General features: G+C 32.4%; 1 protein-coding gene across 4 annotated transcripts in view; it reads right to left on the bottom strand.

The window, feature by feature from the left end:
• The window catches only part of LOC148609155 (potassium voltage-gated channel subfamily A member 1-like), a 70,403-nt gene that overhangs the window by 14,684 nt on the left and 38,787 nt on the right, over nucleotides 1-16,932 (bottom strand). The window contains exon 5 of one of the 4 annotated variants that reach the window (XR_015924804.1): nucleotides 8,146-8,292. The exons of the other annotated variants lie outside the window; for them this stretch is intronic. The gene's annotated coding sequence lies outside the window, so the exon portion shown is untranslated. The remainder of the gene's footprint in view (nucleotides 1-8,145; nucleotides 8,293-16,932) is intronic. 4 annotated transcript variants of the gene reach the window in all.

Raw genomic sequence — 16,932 nt, forward strand, 5'->3', positions numbered from 1 at the left:
ATACCCTGGTATATGATATATAAATGGAGTCTTCAATCTCAGTGTGGGAAACCACTGCTTGCCTGCTTGCCAAATATGAGTAGATGTGTAATTTGACAAGTTCTCATTAGCTTACACTTGTCAATTTGGCAATCGTCATTTGATTGGCGAGTTCCAATGTCTGTTTTCCATGTCTGGTCTTTGTCCCTGGATTACATTCTTTTGATTACCGCTATAACCTTGGTTCCCTTCAATACTCTTCCAAGGAATGTTAACCAGCCAACAGCTTATTTAGTTAAACACCCCTTAACATCATACATTAAAAATATGTTCCCTACATATTAAGAAGTTCAGCTTGAATATGTCAAGTGAATTTTGCACAATTTTATTGACTTGTAAAGCATTGTTTACGACCTGCCATTTTAATTTCCAGTAAACGGGATATGCCAAAACCTAAGCGACGGTCCCAATCTCGTATTGAACAAGAATGAACAAATGAACAAGAAGCAAATAATAAACGTTTCCTTGTTTCATAATAATGAATCTGTTGAAATATAATTTTATTTATAAATATGAGTTCAGAAATGGAGTACTTCAAGTACGTGAAAACTTCAACGGGAGGGAATATTCGAAAATGGAAAAGTTTTTGATAAATTTAGAAACAAATGAAAAGATAGTTGAAGAAAGAAAAAGAAAGGCAGAAGATAGTCAAATCCAAGAAAAAACAAAAATTGACTATAGTTGATTTCTATTTGGCTAGCAAGATCAATATTCCACTAGCCAGTATGGCAAGTTGGGAAAAAAAATGGTTTCCCACACTGCAATCTGGCAATTGTTGTGCCCTACAAAGTATGATGGTTAAGGCCTTGTAAAGGTAGTTTAACTGTAGATTTCAGGAAATGTTGGTCATTAATGTGTCTGAGTGTCATTATATTACTAAATACTAGTAGTTTGATTTTGAAGAATTATCACCATTAAGTTTCCATGGAATTTATTACTTTGTTGTCAGCCGTTCAGAGCTTACTTAAATGTGTGTTTACACTTAAAACCTTTTGTGATCTCTGAACATATTTACTATTTTGTATTTAGGTTATATGCTGGTGCATATTTTTTCAAAACCCGAAAATCAAAGGAAACAATAATATAAAGCTTAAGTCAAATTGTCAAGTGGGTGTTAAAAGTAGTTGCAGAGAAAACTTTTACAGAGAAAAGTGTGACAGACAGACAGACAGACAAGGGAAAAACAGAATATCCTCTCCATTGGAGATATATCTTCATAATATTCAAAATCAAACATAGTAAGTAGAGTAAATTTCAAAATTTTGCATAAATGCAACATAAATTTGAACTTGTTGGGTCCTTCACAAATTACTTCATGTCAGTAGGAAGTTGCTTCAAGTATAAAGACAAGCCAAAGAGAACCACTAAGACACATTCAATCCAAGTTTGACTATTAAATTGTGATAGTCAGCCCTTTACAACTAGTTTGGAAATTTTATGAAGTCTATATTTCACTTGATATTTTGAAGTTTTATTGAATTATAAACCAATAAAGTAAGGTAAAGGTGAAGGACAAAAATTCCAATTACTAACATGGATCTGGATGCCTAGAGATTAAAGAAGTTTCATGAAGATAGCTTAAGCCTATATGTCTATCAACCTAACCTAGATCTCAATTAATCGGTTGAATATTGAACATTTTATATCATTAGGTTTGAATCAACTTCTGTAACAATACCAGCTATTGTTAATTTGATTTTTGTAGTCAATTTCCATGAAACAAAGCTAAGTACTCTTTTAACCGATTTTCACAAATTGAAGCTTAACAAAATTTACATCTTAAAACAATTATCATGCCAGAAAGCTATCAAGCCACAATTAATCACAAACCTCTAAATCTTATAAATCGTCATGGCAACCAAGAAAGTAGTGTTGACAAATATGGATATGTTTTTGACAGGTTACTTAAAGCTGATCAATAGCCTTAAAGAGAGAAACAAATAACATTATGTTAAGCCTACTGTGTCATTACAAAGATTACAGAACATGATGTAAAAAGAGAAAAATTACTGCAAACATTAAGTCTGAATTGTACATGAAAACTTTCATTAAAAGATGTCTTACAGAGAAAAACTCTTTATCTGATAAAAGCAGTCAAATCCACCATAGAAAATCTGCATTTTTATATAAGTCAATGAGTACCATTTGTGCAGATAAAGTTAAGCAGCTTATGCAAAAGTTGCTTGGACAACACATAAATGTTGTTGCTCCTAAAATGTTTTATGTTTGTTATCATGACCTGATTGACCATTATAGAGTGTTTCCAGACCAGCTCTGTATGTAAGGACCTAAGATCTCCATCTACAATTGGTATTCTTCCTCCTTCACAGTTATTGACCTCAAAGAGCAGTAAGACAGGTGTCTAGCCAGAGGAACAATGTAAAACAGCTCACCTTTCCAGAACACCTGAGTCCCCCTTCCCCAGGTATTTAGTAGATAAAGTTGGGTAGTTTTTCAAATTTTGTGTTACATGTATCTTTAATAATTTTTAATAAATTTTTATAACATTTTAGACAACATATCACCCAAACCTGGATTAAAAAACTATATAGAAATCATCACACTAATATATCATTGCATACATTTGATAACTTAGAGTAAAATGAAACCTAAATTTTGCATGATGCCTATGAAACCTAAATTTTGCATGATGCCTTCATTGCAAATTTTAATTCTTGCAAATGACAGTCAAATCAAAGTTTAGACATAATGAACAAAACCAACTGAGTCGATATGAAGCCTCTACAACTGAGAGGACACACTGCTTTATTGGTATGTTTATACATGAACATCTCTATATCAAAAATTTTGTCTATAAAACAGATCAATAAGATGAACTAAACAAATAGATCTCCTTATGTTACGAGATCTTACAGAGGACTTTCATATTAAACCTCTTATCCCAAGGTATGTTTCTAGAATGATAATAGTATAGCTGATTCAACTTCTAGGACAATCACGATATTACAATAGCTTGTCGAACTGTCAGGAGAATATCAGATCATAGATAGAAAAATAATCTAAAATCAAGCAGCTAATGTCCCATCATTGATATCCTTGTCTGGAGATGTTTAAAGAATTTATGTAAAGTCTGGCCACAAGCAACAATAATTACAATAGGTTTACTTCCATGACTTTAAGCATGTACACAATCTATCAAAACAAAAACAGCTAGGTGACTTTGTATCCAATATACATGTATTTCCAATAAAAGATGTTTTTTTTTTTTTTTTTTATTTCTTTAAAAATCAAGTTCATCCAATTGAAATTTTATCAAAACTTCCTATTCATAAACATCAGCTTACAACAGGCTACCTTGCCATGTGAATTCCAGATCATTCCTTTCATCAAATAAAATGCTGAATTGCAGTTTGTGGTCAACCATTGAAATACATCATTAGTAATGTCAAAACTTTTTATTGGAAACAATTAGATTGGAAGTTTGCCAAATATGTCACACAGAATACACAAGTAGTAAGCAACATGTAATTCTGTAATCAGTAATAGTAACCTAACCCAGACAACAATTGATGGAGACCTGGGCATTTCAATTATCCTATTGTGGCATTAACACTTCTAATTTCAAATCATGTATCGATACTACTAATTATCAATTCCAATGTATAACACTGATACTGAAGTTCTTTACAACAAACTATGAAGCCAAAAACCTTCACAGAAGGTCATGGAAGGTCATGTAAAGCTCTCAAATCCTGACCCTTTGGAACACAATAGGATTCTTTTCCTTCTGTAGTTTTTTTTATATATCTACATGTAATTCATATCAATCAAGATGACAGTATTGTACATTTTGTATTTCAAATGAAGTTTATTTTCAGAATCTAAATAGCAGATACCAACTCCAATCATCTATTTACAACATATCAGACTCTTAAATGAGTTTTCTAAATGACTTAATTCTACATAACAGCAGGGCAAAACTTCTTTTCAAAAACGCCAGTTTCTCCTCCTAATCCATCTCCCCAAACAATTAAAAAACTCTCCCTCTCGAAAACATCTTCATCTTACTCCAAACTATCAATACAATTCATTATGAATGACTGTAATGTATAAAGCTACGTTTTTCGCCCAGAAAAAAAACCATAGAAAACAAGATTTCTAATTTACTCTGTTTTCAGTGCAGATTATGCACTTGATAAAAAGAAAGTATTGATTTAGATTGTAAGCAATGTTCCCCTGAGATTATACTGCCAAGACTTGGCTAAATGATGCTGAAGATGTTGAAAACATTTGCTGGAGCAATAAATAACTTAGTGATACTAAAGATCTGACTATATTCAAGGCAGCCTTAAGTAGCATTCATAGTAAAATGTCACAAGAAAACCTGGGCAAGAAATATTGAGGACAGGTAGCATGGAAAAATAAATCTGAAGTAGAGTAAGAATTTAAACCCAGAAAATACCAAAAAATTGGAAATCAAAATTATTGAATATATAATAAATATTGAATAGAAAGTGAAACTGGATACCAAAAATCAGATGAAAACAAAACATGCCAAGAGGAAAGCATTTACGAAGATCTGTGTGCAAAATCTAGAAAACTGGCCTTTAACAGTTAGTTTTCTTCTATTTACTGGTTGTCCCAATGTTAGATTAAGACAACCAACTTCTTATGTCCTTTTGTAACAGACTGCATGCAAGATTTAAAATGTTGCCAACATCAAACACAGATTTCTTCCTTGCTTGAATTATATAGCACACTGGCAAGAACTTACAATAATATTTTTATATAATTCAAAGTTCAATTACTTTCTACCAAGTGACTTGAAGGTAATTCCTTCAACTTTTATGTTTACTTGTACAGGTTAGATTGGTTAAATTTAAATTTTCATAATACTTAAGTTAGTATAAGATGTTTGGTTATCCAGGGAGAAATTATTTCATTAGAAGAATTAAATATAGGACAATCTAAGAATTATATTCAATCTCACTGATGGAATCTTCCTTTACGTCATCCCAAATCAGACTACCTTTGTCCAGGAAAATAAATTGATTTGTTTGAATTCATCAGATATAAGTCTGTTATAATATTTCAAAAATGTCTTTCTATAATCTTATGTCTAGTAGATCTGTGATTTTCTAGAACTACTGCTGCACCTCAAATTATGCATCACCTAAAAAGTTACTTAGTCTTACCATTAACAGGAAGAAGATAAGCGAGGAACCTTGAAAGGGGAGACATTGTACAATTTATTATGCAAAAATGATACATCAACTACATAAGCATTTTCTCAAATTGAAACTGAGAAATCTGCTAAAAAAATGTGTAATGGATGGACAGACTGACAAGTCCACATGGTGATTGCAATATGAGTGGGGGTTATAATAATGTATATCTGTTAGTTTGCTGGTCTTAATTAAACAAGAAAAGATTAAAAGAAATTTCCAATAACAATATTTCCAGGACTAAATAGGCTGAAAACCAAGTAAAAATACACTCTAAGACCTGAGAGACTAAGAACTTCCTATAAATCAAAGATATTTCAACTGTCACAAGCTGAAATTGAACAACTTAATGTGACAACAGATTTCAACTTAATACTGAATTAAAATTCTCATGTGTATTCATGTTATCTTTCTGCCTAGAAAGTAAGATTGATTTGGCTTGTTGAATTTGTTTACTAGCTTTTTTTCAATATCAAGATCTCCAAATGAAGGAGAAAAGATCAATACAATCCCTTTTCTTCCCCAGTAGCTTCATAGAAATGGGTATAAAATGTGAATTTCTGTCAGATTTCATATTGCAGGAGCTGATTTATCCCAAGGAACGTTAATATCCATAGCAGTTTAGTTAGTTGATTTAGGGTCTTGTACAAACTAATCAAGGATTTTAGTATTCAGGCAGTGTGATTCTCAAATAAATCATAGCCTTTCATTTCTGGCCACAATTACATTACTGAAACAGCTTATAATGCTACAAAACTGTGTCATCCAGAAACCATAGACTTCATTGTCATATTGGAAATCTTTCTCATTCCACTTTGAAGGTTGGTACTACATGTATTTATATCCAAGAATGTTAATGGTGATACAAGTAATTAATTTTCTTGAGTTAATTGGAACATGAGAAATCAATTCACCAGCTGTCTGTATATATCTGGTCAGTGAAGGTAACTCACTGTGCCAATAGAAATAGTTAGTATCAAAATTTTCAGGAGTTGAAGAGCAGAAACAGTCACTTGACATTATTATAAAACCAGTTTCAAAACATTTTTCAGCTGACCTGATATAGTTTGATTCCAGCTTAAATATTAATTTTTCTGGTTTTTGCTAGTCAGTACATGTAACTTACATGAACAAATGTACATGTACACTCCTTGAGACGTTCACGTTTCCCATTTTACCAATCATGCATCGTTTATCATGCGTTTACACATCGTTTTGCGTTCGTTTAAGCGCACGATAGAAGCGTTCGTTTATTTTTGTACTTTGATTATTTCCTTGATTTAACTGTTATTTTTATATTTTTTGCTGTTATTAATTCATATAATTTCATTAATTTTATTTTCTATTTTGTCTGTCTTCATTATATGTTAATATTTTTATTTTTCATCGTTTGTCTATCATGCATTTGAACGCTTGATATGAGTGTTCGTCTATCGTGCGTTTGAAGGCACGCTAGGAGCGTTCGTTCATTGTGCGTTTGTTTAAACCCACGATAGAAGCGTTCATTAATCGTGCGTTTGGTGAGCATTTAGTATGTGTTTGGGTCTCAAGGAGTGTAGTTGAGAATTAAAAATCTTTTATTTCCAAGAATTTTTTTTTATGCAAATAAAAATATGCCTGTTTATGATTGCATCATTATCAGAAGGTCTATCAGTCAGCTTTCCATTTTATATTTTAATATTTTCATTTTACTTATAGTGTATTATATCATCAAATTTTGAAAAGAAATGGTTTTCTAAATCAAACACTGAAATTTCTCATTTCTAAGCTTACTTTTTTACCATCTTAACAAAGTCTGGACATTTTTTAACAGTTTTTCTTTTTTTTTTTTTTTACATTTTACAGATATTTCATTTCAAGTTTTTACCATTACTCAATAAAATGGATTATATTTGCAGCTGAAAGTTGTGTTGGAATGGTGACAAACTTAACAGACATATACTTTTTGATTGGCCCAAAGAAAACATTTTTGACATTGCTTTCTTTCAGTTTATCCTTTTCTTATTATATTCAATTTAACTTCAACAAATATAAATAAATTATTAGTTTGTGGCTGGTAAAATTGAGTACAACCAAGGTAGCAATAAAGCAAGAGAATCAATGATCAAACAAATAGACTTTATACACTAAGGGATGTATCATTTCAAATTTGATCTGATTTTTGGGTAATCAAAATTAGAACTAAAAATAATACACTCAATAAATTTTGAATTTACAATAAGTACATAGATATTTGATGGTCTTCACAATAGATTTGAGCTCATTCTGAACGTCATACTGACAAAGAAATACAGTGTACCATGTATATAATAATAGTATTGTTGAACAAAAAATGAACCAAGAAAGTCATGGTGAAAATGGTTGGACCTTCTTACTGCAAAAATGGGACTTGAATCCAATTGGACAGGAAGCATTTTTAAAAATAAAAATATATCCTATAGGCAAGTATGTCAAAATTACTGCCATACAGTTTGAAAGGCAAATATGAACTGTTCATCATTGAAACTGCCTTTAAAATACAAAGAGCTACAAATATATTAAACAAGACACCTTAAATGTCTATGAGAATTAAGTAGTATAGATCTTTATTAAAAACAGTTGAGATATTGTTGAATTATTTATACTCTATGGATTCATTCATTGTTCATGCTAAAACAAGCATCCCTACTGCCTATTATCAAAGACAATTTACAGAGTTTATATCTCTCCAAGGATTATTCATTATCACTTATCCATCTATCATATACTTCAGGACCAGCCAAGTTAGGCAATAAATAGTGATAGCCTGGCCCAAAAGAACTCTATCAGGAAAAAACATATAAACTATAGTTCATTAATGATCAATAAATCTATAGTGTTCATGTTTCTATACTTAACAGCTTCCATGTATGCCAAAAAGAATTCTGTCAATGACACTTACCAGTGAAATTTAACATCAAGACATTTAGATACAGATCAGCTTAGAGAGTATCTCTAATAAGACAAGGCCTAGAGTGTTTTAGTAACACGGAAGTTACAGCACTTTTCATCTGTCTCTAGACATTAAACTGGCCATAACTGTTGTCATCTAAATGGAAAATCAAACTAATAGAAAAATCAGAACACTTTATGCAGAAAATTTTCACTAATGATTAAAGCACAACAACCCAACAATGGCTTATTAGGTAACACCAACTTTAAAATATGCACCCAAATCAACCTTTAATGAAATTTTTAACCAACCTAGTAAAATTAGATTGGTTAAAAATATCATTTTTAAATATACCAGTAATGTATGATTCTGAATGAAAAATTTATTTAAATTAACAATATTTAAAATAATCTTATTAAAACAAAATTGTGAACAAAAGTTTAAAATAAAAATGTGGATTTGGTTGGATGTGGGAAATTTTAAATTATTTATTAATATCCATTTGTCAAGATTGCACTATCTATTTCTAAAACAGCTGTACAATTTTTCTTCTTGAATTTGGAGAGTGCGAGTTGTACATATAAATAACAACAATTTAAGAGACATCTGTAAACATAGTATTTTGTGGCATTTTTGACAATTAAATGAAATATATAATTGGTGAGTTTATAAAATGATGAGTTCCAATATTACAGGAGCATAATAATGTGTACTTCTTGGTCTACTAATCTATATTGAAATACAGATAAAATTATGTACATAAAAACATGAAATTAATCCTTGTAAGCCATAAAATAATAAAAAAAAAAATTTATTAATTCTTGCTGAAACGAATTAATATTTGACAAGTATTTTGTACATACAAATGTAGAGTTTGTCTATATAGTTGTAAAGCATAAGAATCTACATAACAGTGGGGGAGGCAGCTTGCCAGTGACATGCAGATTTAATATCTTTAAAATAGAACTGACCATAGTAAAACAACATTCTTCTTAAGATCTTACCAAAAAATGACTGATGATAGAGAAGATTGGGATTATAACCAGTACATGATAGAAGTCTAACAGTATGTTACCCTTGTCTGTTTATCTTCATCCAAAGTTAATATTTCTATAGATATATTTATTATTTACACAGAGCACTTACTACTAATCATCACTGGATGATGCATAGAAAAAATGTTTTATAGAGAGATGTGTGTACGTAGGCATACTATAGTCTACCGCTGTATTCTGACAGCTTCATGACATGGCAATGATTAGTCAAGAGAAACTATTATGGCTATTTTTTTCCCTGCATTTTTGAAAGGCTTAGATTTTTTATACCTCTAGTATGATTGGTTGATCTCCTTTAATTAGACATAGTTGTACTGCCAGTTTCTTATAATGTGTTTGATTTTCTTGCTTGTATTGTAAGTTAAAACCAATGGCATGTGAATCAAAACATAGTTACCATATGAATTGATCATTCACATAAATTCATTTGGATGTACAACGTATATACGGTCAAAAACTTTTTACAGCTCTCCCAAGCTATAAACATGTAAATTCTGTCCTTAAGGTATATGTATTGCATTTCCATGCATATGCAAGTCTTAATAGTGCTTTATTTCAGTATTTGGGACCATGGCCACCCTATTTAGCAAATGTTTTACATATATCGTATAATGATGCATGAAAATAAGTTTCTGTCCGTGGAATGCTGAACAGCTGAATCAGATAATGAGACTTGATCAAATACATGTGATAATGCACTACATCTGCATCAGGAATATGGACAGCGTGTTGCAGTGGGCAGAAGGAATACATTAACTCTTGTCTTGGATGGAATGTTAAAGACCTCTGGTGATTTGTGACCTTGGTAACAAAACATTGAGTATTATAATAAAATGTTAAAACATGGGGTGTTATGTCATCTAATTTTTTTTCAAGATCAAGCTAGAATTTTTGTGTTAAAACCTGAGTATTCATTTTGCATCAGTAATTCTATCCTTTTTAATTAAGATGCAATATGAGTTTACATATACATGTACAAGCAGTACATCCCAGTTCCTGTGATCAATACAACACATGTTTGTGATGGTTTTTCTCCCAATTTGCTTTTACAGTCCTACAGGTACATTTTTTGTACAACAGAAATTGTATTTTACCATTTGTCATTAATTTTATTGATCGTAGTCTTATATTCAGTGCATGTAAGGACTGCAGTGGACAAAAGACAAATTACACCAACCATTTCAAACTACTTAAAACCAGTAAGTATACAACTTTATCAGACATTTGCTATCACATCAGCCTAACAGACATTCAGAACACTGCAAAATTCTTTCAAGACAACCACCCTGAATTTCAAAACATTTATACAGTGAAAACACTTAACTTCTGAAACAAACATTTGATAGGTAAGGTGTACGTTTAATTTGGCATGACAGCCAAAAAAGAAGCAAGATTCTACTGTACAGTATAAACAGACTTCTATACTTGTTTCACAGACACATATACACCATTAATTAACATAAGCAACATCTGTAATCAATTGTATAAAATAAGTCCTACTATACAAAATGCCTATTCTTCTATAATCGCATGCAGGAAACTTCTTATAGAGCTACTGCAAGTACCAAATGACCATGATGGTTACTATATAAAGACATTGAAGAAGATTCTGCCAAACATTCATGAGTTTCTCTCCACACTTAGATGGCATTCTACTCAGAATGGAGGTTATACTACACAATGATTGAAAACAGTTGAAATTTGTACTCTGAGAAAGAAAAGATCAGTAATAGTAAATAATAACTCCTGTCATGACTGTGGACAATAAATTTCTTGTTGACCTACACATAGAGATCAATGGTAAGGGAAAACTATTGACCAAACTTTACGACAAACATGATGACTTTTCATTCAAAATTGTCAACTTTCCTTTCATCTGTGGCAACATCCCTTCGGCTCCTGCACATGGAGTGTTCATATCACAACTCATACGTTATGCCAGAGCTTGCCGAAACTACACAGACTTTTTGTATCGCGCTAGAACTCTAACAAATAGGCTTCTGGAACAGGGTTATGTTGCTACAAGATTGAAGTCATCACTACAGAATTTTTATGGTCGTCATCATGAACTCGTGGATCGTTATGATGTATCCATCAGCATCTTGAAAACTGATTTATTCAACGGGTCATAGTTTACCTTTCCTCGTTTGTCTACCCCGGACTTGACTTTTTATGAGCAACTCGGCAGGTGTTTCTAGAAAAGTAGAGGACGCTTACCCTACCGGTGCACCTGGTCCATGCTCCTAGTTTTTAGTGGAGTCCGAGTTGCTCATTTACTTTTGTTACTTTGTATGTATGATTTTAGTTACTTTATGTTCTTTGTTGTGTGTGTGTTTTCCATGTCTGGTCTTTGTCGCTGGATTATATTCTTTTGATTACCGCTATAACCTTATAACCTTGGTTCCCTTGATTACTCTTTCAATTTCTTCAGGAGAAATGTAAATGGCAAATAACACGGACTTGTAATATGAAGTAGGTTTTCCGTTTATAAGCAAGCACAAATAGGTTCAATATATTCTTGAATTGTCATTTGTACCCTTACAAACAACTCCAGCAAATCTACATACCAAACTTCCCATAAAATTTCATGAATTCCCTGGAGCAATTAAAGAGTTGTGCTTAGGAGGGTTCAACATGTAAAAGTTAAATTATCTCCCTTTGGAGACCCTAAAAATGAACTACATTGCTTCATACTCATCTACATATAATGCCCAACCTTCCTATAAAATTTCATCAAAATCCCTGTAACACTTTAGGAGGAATTGTGCTCATAAAAAATGTGGACGAATGGACAGACAGACAGGGTGATTCCTGTATACCTCCCCCAACTTAATATGCTGGCGGTATAATGATGCAAACAACAGCCATGGATGAATTCTCAAAAGATTGCCTTTCTTATCTTAAGAGGCTCTAGAGAGCCTGAATTGCTCACCTGGTCCAAATTGCTCTTTTTAGCCTTCTAAAGTTGACTCTTGACCTTCCTGTACTACTGTCATTTACAATCATTTAATCAAGTTATCGACCTGGTTTTCATATCATAAAATAAATCTCTCCTTGTCATCTTTTTTACTCTGAACTGGTCAACAGATCTTTATGGAAATTTTGGCAAAGGTGGGTCTCACAATGCTGATCGATTTTACCCTCTCAGAATTTGTTTACAAGTCATTTCCAAAAAATCTTAACTTTGACCCCCTATGGTTTATTTTAGTAACATTGGCCATGTTTTTTACCAGATCAACAATTTCCAAATAGAGTTTGTTCAGAATATTGTAAGGTACATTTATCCCAAGTTTGGTTACAATCCATCCATTAGTTTAGGAGGAAAAGATTTTCAAAGTTGGATATACAAAAATTCTTGAAAAAATCCATTTAAGGAACAGGACCCATAAATCATTGATCCATGAAAGGATTTTTCGGAAAATTTTGGCGCATGTCCAATTCATCATGTTGAACAATTTTACTCCCTGCCAGATTTCAGCTAAACCTAACTGTTTTTGAGTTCTGTGCAAAATTCTGCAATTTGACCCCTATGGTCTATTTTTAGTAATGGTGGCCATGTTTTACACAAGATCAAAAATCCCCATAGATTGTTAAAGATGTACTACGAAACATTTATGCTGAGTTTTGTTTCAATCAATCCATTCATCCGTCAACAAGACTTTCTGAAAATTTTGGCATGGGTTCATCCCATCATGCTGAACAGTTTTATTCCCTTTTGAGTTACGTGCAAAATTCTACACTTTGACCCTGATGGTCTATTTTTAGCACTATTAGCCATGTTTTTCACAAGATCAAAAATTCCCACATGCAGGTTGTTAAAAATGTTCTACATAACATTCATACAAAGTTTTGTTTCAATCCATCACGTAGTTTCAGAGGAAAAGATTTTCAAAGTTTTTTGCTTGTATGAGAACAGTAAGTTTACATTAAAAGATAAAATGATTGGTTAGCACTGAACATTATCCAGTTTCCTAATCAGACATAGGGGCTCATTACAATTGACTATATAGGTTATATACATGATAGATATATATATATCATTGCCAGTTGCTTAGTCACCCTGTGCGGGTCAGGATGTCAAAAGAATAGGCCCACAGCAGTGCTAAGCTTGTTGTAGAAGGCAACAAAATAGTGCTCAGAACCCTGGCCAGGGACTAGGGCTCTCTGCCCACTGAGCAACTGGATTGTACCCAAGGTGGTGAAATGTGGTAGCCCTGGCTTGCTACATACTGGGGTTATTAGGCCATAATACAGAAAACCTGACCACAAACCATAGTGGTGCACCATGTTGGGAAAGATGCCATGTTCCTAACATGTTAAAGACTCCTGCTGTGGTATTCATTAGGAGTGGGAACCTTTAGGCTCCGGCCACAGGAGGCTAAATTGCCCAACCTTTGAACAACTTGACTTACCATGGGTAAGTGGCCTCCAAAAAATGACTTACCCAGACTTTAAATAAACTTACCCACATTGAAAGTAACATTTCAAAGACAAAATATGTGTCATATGATTTGGTAACAAGTGCAATCATTTCTAAGAAGCAGAGAATGTGATGTATTTTTACTGTCTGATTCTTATAAATACACTTACATAACAAGACAATAACAATTTTGATTCTTCATTAGACAGGGGCTCTACCTCTTTTGAAGATGTGAACCCAAAACTTTCATTTTGAATTTCCCACCATTCAAACATTTAGTATTGTATTTAAAAAACATTGCTGAGCATAACTATGATAAAAACTTGTAAGGGAACTTTTACATTTTTATGGCTTTTTACCCTTTAGTCACCTTTCTCGGACTCAGGTGCTTCCTCTCCCCTCAATACATTTCATATTTATTTGCAAACAAATATATAATGATGAAAGAAACTATCCATCTGTTCAAAATTACAAATTTTGAAATCCGTATTTTTCTTATTTTACTGTTTTCGGATCGAAAATTATTGTTTTCGCATCACGATTGCATTTGACTTCAATGGAAAAAATGATATATGTAATTACAAGGGCCGATAGGATCATGATAAATAAAAAAGCAAAACAAAACAATCATGTTTTCTAAAGAATAAAACTTAAATTCCGCTGAAATAAATTCCCACTGGTCAAGAAAGTAAGGACTTGTTTTCAACATACTGTACCCAAACTTTAAAATGACTTCCCCATGGGTCACCAAAGGCTCCCAAAGGACTTTTCCCCGACATGAAAACTCACTTACCCCAGGTAATGAGAATCCTAGAACACTGCTGTCCCATCCCATTTTTTATTTCATCATCATTTCATGTTCATTTTATCACCCATTTCATATTTATCGCCTGGATATAGTTGAAATATTGCTGCTCAGGCATTAAACCCCAACAATCAATCAAACAATCAACCACTTGTTTAATCTGATTCCTAATCTGGTTTCCTGGTCAATTTCATAAGTGACCCAAAGATCACCTAATATTTGAGAGAAAATTTGTGGAACAAAACATTATCCGTACTTCCTGGTAACCAGTTGTTTTGATTGAAAAACATTCGGGTCATCATGGTTATGGAAGAGTAATCATATCAAGGGAACTAAGATTCTAGCAGAAGTCAACCAATTTTAGAGCATACTGCATTCGTGCCATTTCGGATGTTGAAAGCAAGCCAAAATTAGTGGCATAGAATATTTGACGATTCACGACTTTTAGGTTTTTGTTTTAGCCAGCTAATGAAGTTAAAAAGAGTGAAACATAATTTTTCTGAATGAATATCATAACCATTTTAGGCAATTCAAATCTGGGAATCTGTGTCCATTTGGAATCATTCTTAAGTTAACTAATTTAAGAGGGCATCAGTGGCAATTTTTCAAAATCAGTTTCAGAGACAATTCTAGTCTGGTTGGAAACTTTAATATCCCTGCAATCCTGATTCCATATGCCAATACAATGAATCAATGAGAAGACCAGTATCACTTTCAAGCATATAATGACACCTTTACTAGTAACCTGATTATTGGAACATTTTAATGATATCTAGATACAAACTTCTAAAAATAGCTCTACCTTATTAATACTTGATGTCAAAATTGAAAATCTCATTTGCAGGTTTTGAAAAGATCATAAAATATTGACCAAACTGTGATTTTCAAAGGGAAGGGTAGTTTACATATCCTAACTGCTGTTACCATGGAGAAACAGGGACAGAATTCTTTATTTACTTACTTTCACTCAATTAATAAGTATGCAGGATTTATTAAAAAAAAATCACGAATCATCAATCTTGCTTCAGGGCAATAATACACGATTTGCGATCTGTACATTGTTCCCAAAATTTACTTCTGAATAAAGTTTGTTCATGTGTAAAATTTCCCAGAATAACAACTTCATCCGAGACCACAATTCTAAAAAGGTCTTATTGTCAAAACAGGGAAAAAGAGATAACAAACTCACTGATGAAAATCACATCAAGAAATGCAAATGTATTTATTACCATTATTAAATACCCTACCAACCAAAATTGGTCATATTATCTCTCATATAGTGGTTTCACAATGTGGTATATTATAACAATTATAATGTCATTGTTAAGCAGTTCTCATAAATACATAATATGGATTAGAAAAATACTTGTAGTGACTAGTTCTACATAATTTGCATTTTCCAGTTTTATTAAGCCCCAAAATATATCCAACAATTAGAACAGCTAAATCTGCAGATTACATAGTTCTCCAATGGTTTTGGCTAGTTTATCTGTTATAATCTCTATATGAGACCATTTAAACCTACATGGACATGATTCCATAGTTAAAGAATTGACCAGTAGCCAAATATATTACTGAACAAATACATAATCAATCCCTGGCATGAAGTAAGGGTCATAATACTACAATTCTAAGCCTCACAAAGCAATAACATACCATTTAATAATTCATTGCAAACACAATTACCTTTAGGTCAAGTAATTTACCAAATTGTGTACAGGCATGTATATTCAGGATATCTGGATTATTATCTTACAGATTTTTTTTTTTACTTCTTAACTCTTAAATTTAATTTTTAGCTACAATTTACATAGAACCAAATGGACTTTTAAAAAAGAACCTAATGGAATTTTACAATCTAAATAAGGAAAGTATATTTAAAACAATGTGATCAGATTACAGCCATTCTTTGGAGCTAAAAATTACATAACTCATAGTCCAAAAAGTCATTTCCTTTATACATACAAGTACAAGTATCACTCAATTTACTATAAGAAGGCAGTTGGGGTTTGTATATACATCATGTACCTAGAGTTTCCTTCCCTCATGATTTCAATGTACTCTAAACTAAATAAAAAGTCTTAAAACACTATATTTTCTGTATGCTTAAGATTTGGTACAGATCAATTCATAAACTTGGACAATGACGGATGTGGTCAGAATGGCATTTTTTTCCCTTAAAAACAAGAACTTGTAGCCATATGTCCTCCACCACTGCCAAAGGGGACAAAATCTTCTTTCCCACCAATACTTCATTTGCTGCAGGTGACAAGTAATGACAATCCAATAGTGTTTCCTACAGACGGTTTTAGGAATTTACCCAGGCACTCTGGCCCTTTTTAATGGTTTTATAAGTGTCCTGCCCTTTTCTGTCAATTTTCTATACAAAGATATCAATGCTCATGTGATATACACATGTACCTTCAAATTGACTCTAATGCTGGAGTGCTTTTATTTTTATCTGGATACTTTCAAAAGCAGCAAGGAACAATATCCAAGGATATGGTCTTCTTAAA

Source organism: Perna viridis, chromosome 8 (assembly GCF_037379345.1).
Source record: "Perna viridis isolate PV_CMFRI_1.1 ecotype Kerala chromosome 8, ASM3737934v1, whole genome shotgun sequence".
NCBI classification, from domain to species: domain Eukaryota; kingdom Metazoa; phylum Mollusca; class Bivalvia; order Mytilida; family Mytilidae; genus Perna; species Perna viridis.